Source organism: Lissotriton helveticus, chromosome 11, assembly GCF_964261635.1.
Source record: "Lissotriton helveticus chromosome 11, aLisHel1.1, whole genome shotgun sequence".
Taxonomy (NCBI): domain Eukaryota; kingdom Metazoa; phylum Chordata; class Amphibia; order Caudata; family Salamandridae; genus Lissotriton; species Lissotriton helveticus.
In genome coordinates, this window is record NC_136072.1 from 620965913 (window position 1) to 620981315 (window position 15403).

The 15403-nt window shown below is 45.2% G+C and overlaps 1 pseudogene; it reads left to right on the plus strand.

Moving 5' to 3' along the window:
* The first annotated feature begins 9086 nt into the window (after nt 1-9086).
* Nucleotides 9087-11116, plus strand: LOC144790861 (F-box DNA helicase 1 pseudogene; annotated as a pseudogene).
* The last annotated feature ends 4287 nt before the right edge of the window (nt 11117-15403 follow it).

Here is a 15403-nt window from a genome sequence, read left to right on the forward strand (position 1 = left end):
TAGGAGAAGACAATCAGATTATCGAGATCCAGGTAAAATCTGAAGGAGAAGAAGAAGATCAGATAGGGACAGAACAAGTGATCGACACACCTCCACAAACTCCTGAGATTGAAAAGGGACAGACAGAAATTAGGGCGAAAGTTCAAGCGGAAGAAAATCAAAGGCTCGAAGTGCTTGAACAGGACCAGATAGAATTAGAAGAACGTGTTCAGGACACAGAAATAGAAACACCCAAAAGCCAAATCCAGTATACACCTGAACACGGCCAGCTTAGTGACCAGGCAGAAGAAACTGAAGAAAGACCTGGGACTAGTCAGTCAGGAAGGGAAGAAGCAGAGGAAGAAGTGCCACAAACAAACGAAAATAAGAGAGCATTAGAAGAAAGCCAAACTACAGTGCCAGCTAAAAGACTTAAGAAAAAGAAACATATCGAACGAAGATATATTAAGAGACTGAGATTGAGACTAAAAACAGTAGAAGAAAAGCTTGAGCAAAGGAGGAAAAGTTCTCGTATAGCAGAGCAGGCTGGAGAAAGCTCCAAATGAAGAAGTGACCGAATAAAAAGACTAAACGAAAAATATCAGCATCCCGAATGGACTTATTTGATATTGGAGGAATTTGAGGATCTTGATATAACGGACGAAAGTGACGAAGAACAGACAGCTGATCAGTCTGCCGAAGAAGACGAACCAACCTGAAGTTGCTCAGTGTAAGCTACCTGTGCAAAGTTACAAAGAGGGGTTGAGAACTTCTTTTGAGCAAAAATGTCTGATTCAAATGTGAATGGAAGGCCTAGACGTAATTTTTGTAAGACATGCTGCAAAGTATGCATATGTAGTGTAGCTATAGTGTTAATATTATGGATAGGACTAACAGTTTTTATTCCTTATATGGTGAGCAAAAACACTAGTATTGACCCTACACAGACTGTGACAAAAGACACTGAAGAACTGACAACACGAAGTGTAGAAAGACATGAGAAAACACTTAGCCTCAGACAAACAAGACCAGACTTAGAAGCACCAGATGAGGAAGGACTACACTATCACGGAATCAAGAACCAGACTCATCTAAATGTATTCGCTAACCTTTTAGTACATTGCGTTGAAACTATGGAGATAGACGACTGCTATGTCTGCATGAAGCTACCTACTTCTGTAGCTGAAGGCGTCACTTATCATCACCTGCCCTTGACTTATGGAATTTCCTGTAGTATTTTAGCTAGTTTATTTTACAAAAGAGGACCGTTACAGTACTACTACTCAAACTCTGACGTAATATTTTCTGAACTTCCTATACGTGGAAATCTGAATCCTGTACATACTAAAAGTGACGTTACACGTTATATGGGAGAATACTTCCTGACTATAGGTACCATAGATTTAGGTGAAGCACACAGAGATAACTTAACCTGTTCATTACATGAACAAGAAAACATGTTTTTAAACATGGCAGAGAAAAGAAGGGAAAGTTTCCAAAGAAAGGCAAATGACAAAAGGAAGAAAACTCCTAAATGGGCTGAAAACATGGAAAGCACCTCAAATGGTGGAAGTGGTCCTGCTTTGTTGCTGGATTTCGAGAGAAAAGGGAAACTCTGTCTTCACCGTGAAAAGACTAGGTATTATAATACCATTTTCATTGGTTCCAGTCAATGTGAGCACAATTACAAGGTAATTGGAGGTTGGGGTTTCAAAAATGGGTCAGAACCTGTGTTTCCCGGAATTTATTATATATGTGGAAACAAGGCTTTTTTCAAATTACCGGATCACTGGTATGGAAGCTGCTACTTTGGCATTGTCTTCCCGAAAATATACCATGTGAATGAAATTGCTGGAAGCAGTGAAAACACTAATGGCTTAGTGCGTAGTAAAAGGGAAAGCGTAGGTGAAATAATGGGTAGTATTTTTAGTGCACTGATACCTGGAGTGGGAGTGGTTCTGAACACACACAGAATTTGCAAATTGTCTACAGTAGTGGATCGGTTAGCTACTGACACTGCTAGTGGATTTCTGATGGTCAATACCGAAATGGTTGCGATCAGATCTATGGTTGTACAGAACAGACTTGCGCTTGATACCTTATTAGCAAAAGAGGGCGGAGTCTGCCGGATGTTGAAAGCGCAACATTGTTGCACTTACATACCGGATAAAAGTGTACAAATAAAAAAGTATGTGAGGAACATCACAAATTTGGAAAAGGAACTCAAACCACTGGAGGTTGACAGTGCCTGGAAGAGACTCACTGATGGGATCTCCTCTGTAGTTCATTGGTTTTCTAGTTTAGGTAAAGGTTTGTTGTTTAAGGTACTGATGCCAATTGCCATAATAGGGTTTATTATATTCCTTATATTTGTCTGTTGCAAATGCCGCCAACACCAAAGAAAATATACTGTAAATAAGAGAGGTGTGAAAAGGAGTGTGGATGAACTTGAACTAGAAGAACAGAATAATCAGATTTACAAAAGGGTGAAAAATTCTCACCCTACCAAAGACGTTAAAGAAAAATTGAACCGAATGTTGGAAGAAATTGAAATGTACAAAGTGTGAAAGAAAAGTTGGCATCTGATTCCATTAGTTATGATGATAGTAAATATCATCAAAGAGGGGATTGATGGGGATTGAAAACAAAATTGAATCCATCTACGGTAAGATCCTAGCGTCCCAAACAGAAAAAGGCACCCTGAATGCTCCTCTCCCCACTGAGAGTACAAATTTTTCACTGACCACCTTTCCCCCTATTGATAGCAGAGAGCTTCAAATATTAATGACCAACGTAAAATCTGGGTCTCCGGAGGACCTTATTCCTGCCAAAACCCTAGTCCCCCTGAGCACTTTGTTGGGCCCTCACATTCAAGACGTAATCAACCAGTCCTTAAAGAAGGGACACGTGCCAACTGAGTGGAAGAGAGCGGTGGTGAACCCCATCCGTAAGAATGCTGCTCTCCCCTGGACGGAGCTTTCCAACCTCCGGCCCATCTCCCTCCTACCCTATCTTAGTAAGCTTGCCGAGAAACACGTCAACGCGCACCTGTCCAATTACATCGAGGCAGCGGGCGGCCTAGACCACTCTCAATCTGGTTTTAGGCCAAACCATAGCACAGAATCAGCTCTCCTGTCAGTGACTGATAATATCAGGATGTCACTTGACGGGGGGAGCTCAGTGATTCTGGTGCTATTGGATTTGTCCACTGCCTTCGACACGGTGTCGCATAAAATTCTTCTCGGCCGCTTGAGGGAGGTGGGAATAAGAGGGACCGCCATGGCTTGGCTAGAAAGCTTTCTTGCGGACCGTCAACAAGGTGTCAAATTAGGCTCCCACAAATCCATCTGTAGGGAGCTCACCAAGGGAGTGCCACAGGGCTCATGTTTAAGCCCCACGTTATTTAACGTGTACGTGGCCCCCTTGGCGGACATTATAAGATCTCACGGGTTCTCCCCAATCTCCTACGCTGATGACACCCAGTTGCTGTATCCCTTCCAAACCCTCACACCGACAGTTATACAATCTTTTCAAAATGGTATGAGAGCCGTGGCAGATTGGATGGCCCAGAACTTCCTCCAATGCAACGTGACCAAAACTGAAGTCATGTTGTTTGGAGGGGCCACCCTGCTATGGTCCCCCGACTGGTGGCCACTTGAGCTGGGACCCGTCCCCGTACCAAAACAGATTGTCAAAAACCTGGGAGTGCGCCTAGACCAAGCATTGATATTAAAAGATCATGTCAATCAAGTTACTGGAACTTGTTTCCGAGTAATTGGGCTATTACGACGCATTTTTCCCTTCCTGCCTGACATCCACAGGAAGACGTTGGTACAAGCATTGGTCATCGGTCGGATAGATTACTGCAATGGACTCCTCATCTCTGCCAATCAAGAACAACTGGGCAGACTGCAGGTAGTACAAAATACCGCAGCTAGACTCATCTTGAATGTTTTTCCCCGAACTCCTTCAGGCCCACTCCTCTCCCACCTCCACTGGCTCCCGGTGAGACAACGTGTCAACTTTAAAGTATGCTGTATAATGCATAAGTGTATTTATGGGCCTGGCCCTAAATACCTAAGAGACATATTCGTCCCTTACTCACCGGGACGTGTCCTGCGTTCCAGCAGCACTATGTTGCTGCAGGTGCCCAGAGTGACGAGAGCAAGACAGGGAGGACGGGCCCTCTCACTTAAAGGCCCCATGTTATGGAACTCTCTGCCTCCACAGCTGAGACACACCCCTAATCTCCTCTCCTTTAGAAAGAAATTAAAAACATACCTTTTCACACAAGATCAATAATTTCTCCTGTTATCTGTGCAGTCTCATATCTTAGGCTGTTTCCTAATGCCTTACCAGAAGCTACGCGCGGAGATACCCCTTCGGGGCTGATTCAGGCGCGATACAAATTCATAAATAAATAAATAAATAAATGGAGCAAGAATTTGCACGTTACGCGGCTTGCTCGTACTCATGAACCTCGAATAACCTATAACCATGTAATTCAACCTGTTTGTCTTACTAATTTCCCTGTATTCTGACATTTGGGGTGTCCTAGAGACGCTTGCCTATGTGTTTACTAACTCAATAACGATTGTTCCTAAAATGGCCGCTGCTTGGCGGGTTTTCTTTCTGCGCATGCGTTAGTCACACTCACGTGACGTGACGCACTTGCAGTTCTGGTGGGAAACTTTGCGCTTGCGCACTTGCTTTTAAGATGGCTGTCTGTGTTCTCACATGGTGAAGCTTGCGCAAACGTTTTATGTTGTTGTCTGTCTGCACTAAAACACTCACGCATTAATATCTTACAATTAAAGGGGTATAGAGTAGCTATTCATGGTATACAGTGTATTCATTTATTTTCTATGTTTTAATTTGTTTTCGCTTACTTTTCATGTACCGCGATATTGAGGGTCTGAGGGACACTCGAAAAGCCATATTGAAATGCTTTTCTGCGCATGTCTGTCTTCGGCCAGTGACATTGAATGACTGCCAACCAGAGGTGGCGGCCAAGATGTGCCTGGGAAGATGCACCTGCACCCAGCCGAAGCGGCTAACTGTTCTGCAATAGATACTTTGTAATGGTTTCCTTGTATTCTGTAGAGTATCTCATGGGAAACCCAAATTTGCTAGGCGGTCCCAAAAACATGCAAATGTGGTATTGTAGAAGTTTGTTCTGATTGGTGTTTTGACCTATCCTACTTAGGGACCAATCGAAATTGGGGATTCTGACACTTGCAACATTTGAGGGGTGGTACACTGACCCGAAAACAGTATAACTAGCCTAGGTTTAGCTAGAGAATTTGTCCGACTTGTCCGAATAGCTGACCTGTCACTGACCCAACGCACTCAATAGGTGACTAAATACAGAGCGCTGCGGAGCACTCTGTCCGAAATATACCATAGACTCAAGAGGTTTTACTGAACCTTTAGTGCTGGCGGAGCACTTTGCTGGAGAATTCGCAAACTCATTCGGGGTTCTGGCCGATAGCTGCAGAGAGGGTGGAGCGCAGGCGTTGCTTCCAAACTGCGGGTGCTGGTCGTGCCTTGGTGGTCCTGTCCTGATCCTAATCTGGTTTTCCTGGCCTTTCCTGTGGTGTCCATTCTGCACCTGCTGTCCCATTGATGACTGTCCTTCCTTGGGGTTTTTCCTGTCCTTGACTGATCCGTGGCCAGGGTTGGTCTTCACACCATTCTAGGTAAATATATAGTGCTGAAACTCTATACTGCATCTTCTATTTACTGTCTTTTGCTTTAATAAAGACACACCTTTGCGCACATTTGATTTTCCATGCTTTCGCAAAGCTACTGAATAAAAGCTCATACGTTATTGCTGTTTTTAGCATGTTCCTATGTTACCCTTCCTTTAAGCACAAATCTTCATACCGTTTATGAAAATATAGATGTGGTTTAAAATTTTTCTCCTCTCGAATTGATTGAAGTAAGGTTTCTAGAACTATAGCGTGTTCCAATTTTACCCTTCCTATAGATGTATAGGAATTCTAACTTCTCACCCAACTGTTGAAGTATTTCCCCGTAGTAAAATTCTAGTACGTGCACAAACTTGTCCGTTCATAGTTATACTTTCTTAAGTTCCGTTCTTGAAATCTGTTTAGCATTTCTCATGTCCTTATCTTCCTATAGACTCATAAATGGTTGCCCTGATTTACTTTCTCTATGGTTATGTGCTGTTCGTTATTTTGATTATTGATTGCCTTTTAGTTGTAAACTGTATGCTTTCCGAATCTGAATTCTAGATAAAACCTTTAAAACTTCCTGAGTTTGTGGTCATTTACAAATACAAAGATAGATAAATGTTGGGTTTTTGGTTGTCTGCCTTTCTTTCACAGCTAGCTCCCTGATCCGTTGTGGTCATAGGTACCCGTAACGGTGGATTGGTAAGTCGGGTACACGAGAAATAAATAGGAAAGGACTCAGGGTTACTGGTAGTAGAGTGTAAGGTCACCCGATTAATGTATATGATATAATTGAAAAATATATGGGCCCGGTACGTGTATGGTGAAATTATTGGCCGGGTGACCTGCGATCTCTATCACAGTGTGCCAGCTGTTTCAATAATTGTGTAAATGTTTTTTGTGTGCATTTCATTGTGAGACTTCTTTCATGCAGGCACATACGTGTTCTCTTCACAAGATGGAGATTTAACACATTCAATGCATGTCGAATGTGTGAAGTATGGTGAGTCCCAAGATGCCAACAATTTGTTACATTATTTTTCACCCAAATGTACTTACAGGGCTCTGAGTGTGGTGTCACCTTGGGGAGTGAGGTGGGTTACTTTGCCCTAAGGGGCACCACTACTGTTTATTTATTTGTGAATTTGAGGTGGCATCACTTCATTGTATAGATCTTCTCTCCTGTAAACAAACAGAAGCTTCTCTGTGTAATTCTCATTCAAGTTGTGGCCTGGTGTTTTCTTTGGATCCTTGTGTCCAAGTAGCATTGTGTCTATACCAACTGGGCAGTACAAGTCTGAAATATGTGCAGAGCTATCTGGCTGCTACTCATGATGCATGCCATGATTTGCAGTGTGACCTACTGAGTTTGTGCTCATGTGTCAGATGTGTACAGGTGACTGATGCATTTTTGTTTCTTCTCCTTGCCCACAGCATCATCAACAGCGACAGGAGAAGACATGAGCACGGACCAAGAGGAGGGACCCAGCCACATTGCAACCACAGCTGAGGAGCCAGTGCCATGGAGGGTGAGGGGAGTCAGGCGGCGGGACTGTTGGAAGGCGACACTTCCTACCACGCTGACGGATCCGCTTCTGACACCCAGGAGGAGGGTGAATACGCCGCGACAGCATCCAACATCACTGTGTCTGTCCCCATCTCCTCCAGACCCATCTCCACCCTCCCAGTTGCTAGGGTCCCTTCTGTCTGTGCAGCGCACCATGTTTCCTTTGGCCCCAGCACCGCAGCCCCTGCCTCCCCTGCTGCCCTCAGTGCGGAGTCTGTGGACCTACTCCACCAGATTCAGGTTGGTCAGACATCAATGCTGACTATCCTCCATGGCCGGACTCGGATACTGACATAGTTGTTGTCAATTATGGAGGGCATGTCAGCTACGATATCTGACCAACGTCGGATTCTCACGTCCATGGATTCCTCACTGACGGCAGCAGTTTCCCTCCTGTGGCGGTCTGTCCCCCCCTCCTTCTGACCCATCCACACCCCCCTCTCCCATACCTGTCCAGAGAACACGCAGAAGAACAGGACACAATGGACACAACCAGCACACCACCACAGAAGTGTAAGCGCACATCTCCCGGCACACAATCTCAGAGGGATGCAGGCACACCAACAGGGACTGGGGTCAGACGGCAGACACGCAGCCAAAGACAAAGTCCGCAAGATTCACAGCCCTCTACCTCCACTCCCAAAGTGTCCCCGGGTGCAGGTGGTGGTCTTGGAGTACTGGCAGCAGTGTGCAGCGCTGAGTTTCTTTCCACCTTTGGTGCTGCACAAGCCACTGAGGAGGATACCTCCCCCCTGCACCCACAACACCTACCCTTCACACTACTGTCCGTGCAGTGCCTAGTCCTGACCCAGATGATGCCCCCCATGGGTCAACAACCCATCAAGTCATTCTTGTGCAGGCAAGTTTGGGGTGGACGACCTCCCCAACGTCCCCCTATGAGACTTTGATGTGGACTGGCCATTGGCCTTGTTTGAGCTGGGACTCATTTCTGCACTCATTTCTGCACTTATTTTCATTTGGAGCTGAATAAAGCATTTTTATTTTTCATTCTACAGTATTGCATTTCAGGTGCTGAGGGCCCAGGAGTTGGTGTCATGGTAATGTTTTGGGGTCTGAAAGATGTTTTTGGATGATGGTAATGAGGTGGACCATAGTATCTATGTGCCATCACAATGTCTCTGCAATGTATCATTGCTGTTCAGTTTGGCTAGAGACATTGTCCCAAGGAGTGTTCCTTCCTCTGTGACACCTGAAATCTTCACTACAGACAGTTGCACAAATGTTGTACTGACATGTGTGCACATTTCCTTTTTTGGTGACGGTTCCCTTCAGCAATGGCCATGCCTGCTCACAGATGTCTACTGCTCATTTGTCTGTGCCATTCATGCTACTCACTGTACTTCTGTTTTGAGTATGTACAAATGCCTTCATGGACACATTCACCCTTTTTCCCACTATGCAGGTGTGTCATCACAGCCAACCCCTATGTTGGACATTCTTATGCAGGGTATTTGGGCACATGACTCACAATTTAGTGCATTGTATCTAAGGGGTTTCAACCCTATTCCTTCCATGAGAGACTACATCTTGGTGGTCTGACCACCACCTGGACATTCATATCAGCCCAGGGACGTACATGTCAGTGTATGTTCCCTTTCGCTCTCTTTGTTTGGTGGGCTGTTACATGACTATACACTAGTGTGTCATGATGGTAGGGTGTGTATGTTGCCAGCAACCTCCATGGGTGGGTATGCATGTGGGATTTGACATCACACCCACATGTGGTGTGTCACGCAGTGTGTGACAGAAATCCACCCTCCGTGGAGTGGGACAATGCTTTAAGTGATGTGTTGCTATGGCACTATCATGAAAGTCACAAGTTGATGGAGAGACCAGACTGCGCACAGGAACGTGTGAGAAGGCCAATACGGAAACACCTAATGCTTAGTGACTGCAGAGCATTAGCTGAGAGCAGAGAAGGCTCATACCCAGCCATTCCGTCAAAGACGAACCAGTCGTGATGCAAACAGGGGTCTTTACCCCTTTGTTAGGATACAGCGAAGAGGTAACACCTGCCAGAAGAGCATCACAGATTACTTCAGTGTCAAAGGCCACCGTTCACATTGTACTGTTAATGGATAGGAAATCAAGGCACTAAAGGCAGAAGCTATGGATGCTTCCATTGCTGAAGATGAACAGTTTTGCATGGCATTGAAAGAGTGCTCTGGATTTGTTGGCCAATCCGAGACTGACCTATCTCAAAACCGGCCATTTGTTTCATGTAGTCCGCAACCAGAGCATTAGCCTCTGCAAATGGGGTACCGGTTCTAAAAGAAATATGGTATCCAGTAGCCCTGGTCTGCCCCCTGTATGTGGTAAAATAAAAGAGGAATTACATGCCGATCATGAGAAAGAAAGCACCAGTACTGAAGGATTGAATGACTCCACTAGTGATTTTGAACCCTCCATTTCAGATGATCTGAGACTTAACAGGGCAGAGAATGACATACCTGCTAGTCCTGGTGATGAGACTTACATGGACAGCTCTAAGCGTGGAAAGTGACCATTTTGCTCAAGAGGAAATACCAGCCATATAAGTGGACTATGTAAGCGTGGCAGAGATGTGAGACATCAGATGATTGATGCCTGTTTTGGCCTTTTGGGGGCATCATTTTCTGAAAAGGAATCTCAAGGACATTGGGCCCAGCTGCCTGATGAAGTCCTGATGACTATCTTTGGCTTTTTACCAGTTACCGATCTCTATAAGAACATTTCTTAGGTTTGTCAAAGATGGAGGAACTTAGTTAATGAGCCATCGTTCATTCCTTGGAAAAAGCTGTACGACAAGTCCCTCAAACAAGAGGAAGTGGCTGTAGAGAAGGTGGATAGCATGCTCTTAAATTTCAAAATATACCAACAGGAAGAAATGTGTGTCCTGAACTTCATAAGATGTGTTTCAACCATTAAGTGCCTCCGAAGAATGAATCATGAAGCAGTTCTGACCTGTTTGAAGAATCATCATCTGTATGCCTAGGCGGAAGCTTGCATGTCCAAGATGCTTCCCGACATGATCACTCCGTTAGGGACAATGAACATGTGGGCTGTAATCGCAGTTATTGTTCTCCTTTCTGATGGTGCTGATGATATACAGATGTTGATATCGTATCTGACTAGACCCGGCTCCACCCTCACTGTTGGAGATGTAACTGAAGCTTTATATCAAATGGCTGCTTTACTGTTTGCAATGAGAGAACATGGTATTAACATTTCAAACAGGCTACACTACAGTATTTTGTACTGCTTAAACCAAATGGAGAACTTGAACCCTGTTGATGAATACAAGGAGAATACAATCCTTAACTACGAAGAAGATGGTTGCCTCAGGAACAGATCCGCTGTTAAACTGACACATGAGCAGAGACAGATCTTGAATCATGATATCGCTCCTGGTCAGGTTGTGAAAATGATGGCATTTGCAGGCACTGGCAAAACATTGACTCTGATAAAGTATGCCGAGAAGAGACCGCATCTTCAGTTTCTTTATGTAACCTTTAACAAGTCCATCTCAGTTCAAGCTTCACGGATATTCCCCAGCAATGTTGAATGCAGAACCTTCAATTCTATGGCCTACTATCATGTTGGAAAACTCTACCAACAAAAGAAGAAGTTAAACACTTCCAAGTTGACACCCTTCACAGTCAACTTTGTTCTACCGAAAGGCCAGGGTGGTTTCATTAGGGCAAAAATGGTTGCTCAGACAGTTGAAGCCTTCTTTGCCTCTGCTGATGCATCCATCACTACAGAGCATGTGCCTCTGTGGCACAAAGATACACATGGGAAAAGGGTCATGGTAGACCAGGTGGAAAAACAGGTAAGTTCTACCATTAAAGACGTGACTATATTCTCAATATAACAACTGATTTGAGATTAAAACATTGTTTTAGTGTCGATGTGCTGGTATTGGTACTCTTAAGCAAACATAATAAGTTCATAAATAAACCCAGGATTTCCCTGACAAGTAGGGTGAATTGTTTTATTCATCATCCACCATGACCATAAGATTTTATGATGATACAGACAAAACGCCCTTGGGTGAAAACATGAAAGGTTTTCAAATTGTTACATTTCATTATTTCTGCCTCTAACGGATGTCACTGTGCACACTGCCACAGGCAAGAATCTCTCCTAAGTTTATGTACGTTTATACAAGCAAAGCATGGACGTGTAGTGAGGGAATGAGTATGCAACATCATCATTTTTTTGTTTAAATATCTTTATTTGCATTTTGTTGTTTTTTGTTTTTAAAAGACATGTTTCAAACTTACTGATGACATATATAACATCAGGGGTCAGTTAGCTACATAAAACATGATAATTGGTATCATTTTCTCTCCTGGGACATGTCAAATTGAACACAATATCAATTCCATATAATAAGAAAATGGCTGCCTATTATGACCTCTTTACACTGCATCCCGTTCAAGTGTCCAAACGGGGTGCATTTTTAATGTCTATTGGGATAGCAAGATACTTATCTTGCCTTCCATGATGTTGTCATTGTATCTATGCGCCCAAATGTCACTTAATCTGATTGTCCATATCCGAACATTCAGTTGGAAAGAAAGGATAAAGCAAAATATGATACTATTTTCTAATCAAACAAACTAACAAGGACATCATCTGATCGCCACGCCTGGGTTAACGCATGTAGGAAATAGGTAATGCCCATCCAACACTTCCTCATCAGGTTCGCCTTTCAGTCATCACGAGAAGTGTCTAATAGGAAGTGTGACCGGACCACCCCTTCGTCGATGTTCATGTCTCTCGGGTACAGCTCATTTTATGTGTCAGTCCTTAAGCTATCCTGAGCTGGGAGTGTTGTGTGTCAGGAGTCTGTGTCCACATATCGTGCATTAGCCACCTGTGAGGAACTGTTTCTTCCCTCCCCCTCTATGCCTCTCAAATGCTCGAGTTTAGTATCCCAGTGCTGCGCAATGGGGTATTTGCATACTCCGGCTATTTCCTCTCTGCGCATTGATGCACTTTCTGCTTGTGTCTACACTGTGAGCGATTTTCTCCGATTGTTAACAACTGGAGGATCTGTGTGTTCCATCTCTTGGTTAGTAGTCTTTTTGCTACTTGCGAGATCGGCTGATGGGATTCCTAGCGGGGATTGCAGGCAGAGCTCGGAACTCAGCACCGGCACCAAGTGAGGCCTCCCTGGCCTAGCTCAGCAATGACCTAGTTGTTTGATTGTTTGGTCTCGTGCGAAGACACTTTCTGGGAGCGCTGATTTCAAATTGGGGGCTAAATGATTATAGTGGCAGGGCAGGGTGGAATTCAGGAGCAAAGCAGCGCTGACATGAATGGAGTAGTAACGGCCGCACCGAAATTGCGTGATCCAACTAGCCTTACAAAATGGCGCCAAAGCCGAGATCTGATGACTTCTAGGCCCCTCAAGATGGATGCGTTGCCATTAGAATAACAGCGCCTCTTTTCTAAAGAAACACTCCTGATCTATTTTTTCCTTTGAATTTTAAACTGCTCCCTTCCTTAGCCTGGAGCTCCACCTTGTGGCCTGTTTTTTAACAATGCACCCACCTTGAGAATCTGTGCAGATTGAGACCCCGTACTTTTGATCCTGAACCTAGCGATCCTCACCTTATGCAACCTTCCCCCTCTCTGCTCCTACTCTTTCCAGCTTCTGTCCTCTGTCCTCAGCCCTCACATGCCCTTGCCCTTTGTCCTCACCCTGTTTTTCTGTGAACCGTAGACAGACTTCCTTTCGTCTCTATGGTTGTCTCTTCCCATATCCTCACTCTCTCTCCTCCCCTACCCCCCACTACTTTCTCTCGCCTTTCTCTCCTCCCCTAATTGTATTGCTGATTGTTTGATTTAATGTTTACTTGTTGATCTTCTAGTATATTGTTGAACCACATTGTTGCAATTCCTGTCGTCTCTTCTATCGTCTTCTACCGCATCCTCCCTCTATTTATGTCTCTCCCTCCCTCCTCTCTCAATGTTTTGAGACTGAACTATTTTGTCTGTTGGCCGATGGAGCTACTTGGTTTAGCTATAAGGGAGATGGGCCTTGGATTCCCTCCTTGGTCGTCACCTACCCAGTCGGTCTTTAGGCAGACTTCTTTTCGTCTCCCCTTATTGTCTCTTCCCAAGTTCCTATCCTCTCTCCCCTGAATCTCTCCCCTTGCCTGCTACTCTGCCTACTCTCTGTCCTTTGTGCCCTTTGACTAAGCACTCCTTCTCCCCTTGTTTGGGAAAGATCCAATATTTATACTCTGGAGTTTCAGCGAACCCGCTGAGTGAGTCCACTGCGCCAAGGGAGCCACTCACACTTGAGGTATGGTATGGCACCCCTTGCCAAAGCACTCCCTCTCCCCTTTTTGGGGAAGGATCCAGTATGTAGGACTCAGAGTCTCAGAGACCTCTCTGAGAGAGTGCACTGCGTAAAGGGAGCCTCTCGCAATAGACTTCCCCTGGGATCACAGCTTACTGTACTTTGGACGTTGCCTTGACTCGTCTTCCGGTTGGTGTCCCCGTCACCCTTCCCCTCTTCTCCCCATGCTGTTTCTCTCACCCTCCCCTCCTCTTTCCCACCTTCATTATCTGTCTACTTCCCCTACTCCAACCCCCCCTGAAACTCTCACCTTGCCTTCTTTTCCCCTTACGTATTTGTGCTTATTGTTTATCTCGACCTTACAAGTAACTATGTTGCCATGCTCTAAGAACTGTGTAACCTTTGTAACGATGTAACCTGTAACTATGATATGATGCTCATGTAAAGCGCTCTGATACCTCCGGGTCTAGCCAGCGCTATATAAAACTTTTGAAATAAATAAATAAATAAATAAATGTGCACATACCCCCATGTAGTTGTGGTATGATGATGATGATGCCCCCCCCCTATATCTGAGCACAGGTGGGAGTCATATCCACACACCCCCATACTGTTGGGCACTGCTGGGAGTCCTGTGCACCCACCCCTCTTATGTCTGGGCACTGCTGGGAGTCCTCTGCACCCACCCCTCTTATGTCTGGGCACTACTGGGAGTCCTCTGCACACACCCCTCTTATGTCTGGGACTGCTGGGAGTCATATCCACCCACCCCATACAGTTGGGCACTACTGGGAGTCATATCCACCCACCCCCATACTGTTGGGCACTGCTGGGAGTCCTATCCACCCACCCTCACAATGTTGGGCACTGCTGGGAGTCATATCCACCCACCCCTATATTGTTGGGCACTGCTGGGAGTCCTGTGCACCCACCCCTCTTATGTCTGGGCACTGCTGGGAGTCCTCTACACCTACCCCCCTTATGTCTGGGCACTGCTGGGAGTCATATCCACCCACCCCTATACTGTTGGGCACTGCTGGGAGTCATATCCACCCACCCCCATACTGGGGGACACTGCTGGGAGTCCTATCCACCCACCCCCATACTGTTGGGCACTGCTGGGAGTCATAAACAACCACCCCTCCAATGTGACGCACCGTACACCAACATTCATGGCGTGTGTGCAGGTGGTATCACTATTGCAATGGTGCCATACGCGAGCGTGTGTGATGCACCATACCCCAACATTCATGGCGTGTGTGCGGCTCGTATCACTAGTGCTATGGTGCCATACGCGAACGCGTGTGACGCACCGTACCCCAACATTCATGGTGTGTGTGCGGCTCATATAACTATTGCAATGGTGCCATATGCGAGCGTGTATGACGCACCGTACATGTACACTTCCGTTGTTGCGGTACGATGTTCTCACCGTCTGCGCCGTCGTTGGTTTCTACGTTACCAAAAAGGGGGTTGAACCCATGCAGTCGCGGGGACCTGGGCGTTATATGATACATATAAAGAGGGGTCCCCGCAAGGAAACCGTGTTGTGTACAACACACACTGATACACTTATAATCAAATAAACAAAAATCAAAGGAACTTATCAAAGGGATTGTCCTTTATTTGACAATACCAGTTTCACTGTATAAACACAATCATATTTTACATTTAGTGAATAGCCCCAGTGGGGAAGGAAAAGGGAAGGGATGTGCTCAGGGCGGTGAAAAGTCACAGAAGAATAATTACAATCAAAGCAGGAGAGGTAAGTTATAACACACTTGGATCAAATGCAAAACAAATGAAATATAAAGCCAAAGTAATTGAGGCATTCATTGGAAAACA